We start from the raw sequence: 1,118 nt of genomic DNA, 5'->3' as shown, positions 1-1,118 counted from the left end.
ATTCTTCGTCCTATTCTCTAAACATTATTATGATTCATTCATTCTGCTAAAAAAAAAAAAAAAAAAAAAAATACGGAATTTTAATCCGGTATAATTCTGTTCCGGTTAATTGTTTAATTATTTGCCATATAAATTCAACATTTCTGCATGCATATACAACTATTTATATTCTGCAATATTTTGAAGTAATAAAAAAAAAAAGAAGAAAACAATTAGGATACGGATGTATATGTTTCGCTAATTGGTTAATGATTTACTTTCTTGTTTGCTTTAATTGCATTCAGCATCAATCTTGGAGAAGATATATTGTAATACTGTATTGCTTCTGGTCATTGGTCATTTCTTTCATTTTATTACAATCTTTATTTATTGTAAAAAATTTGCTACGGCAATTATTCGAAATAGCGAAATTCCGCGCAATCATAATAATAGAACGATACTACAACGAAGTGAAGGATATTCGAATACGAAAATTGTTAATATAAGTGATCAACGAACAAGAATTCTATCAGCAGGTAAAAGTTTTAATTTTTTTTCTGCAATTTTAATGATTTAATAAAGGAAGCAAAAGTTATTTTTATTTTAATTTACTAAATTCCCTTTTTTTTTCTTTTTTTCTTTTAGCAGAAAGAAATTATTTAGTAAATACCATCTTATTATTTTAATTAATAAGTTCATATTTGTTTGGAATTACAATTCCAATTTTATCAATTATATTATTATTTTGTTGGAAAAATGTTTTTTTTTGCCTCTTTTTCCTGAAAAGTATTTTCAACAAAACTGAGATAAATGAAGAAAAAGTAATGATTTATATGAATTGATCTTCTTTGTTTGCATGAAATAATGATGAATTTAAAAACCAGCTTTCTATCTTTGTCTCTTCCATCCGTCTATTTCGGGATTCACCTTTACCTTTCCTTATCATCCTCTCTTCTTATCAACTATCGTTTCAATCCTTTTACTAATTATCTATTGTTAATTACTAGTATTAATATTACATAAAATATTGTTAATATTATATATGGCACTAGACGACCATTATTATTGTTATTATTATTATTATTACTATTATTATTATTATTATTATTATTATTATTATTATTATTATTATTATTATT

Source organism: Loa loa, assembly GCF_000183805.2.
Source record: "Loa loa unplaced genomic scaffold supercont3.789, whole genome shotgun sequence".
Taxonomy (NCBI): domain Eukaryota; kingdom Metazoa; phylum Nematoda; class Chromadorea; order Rhabditida; family Onchocercidae; genus Loa; species Loa loa.
This window is presented reverse-complemented; position numbering follows the sequence as displayed.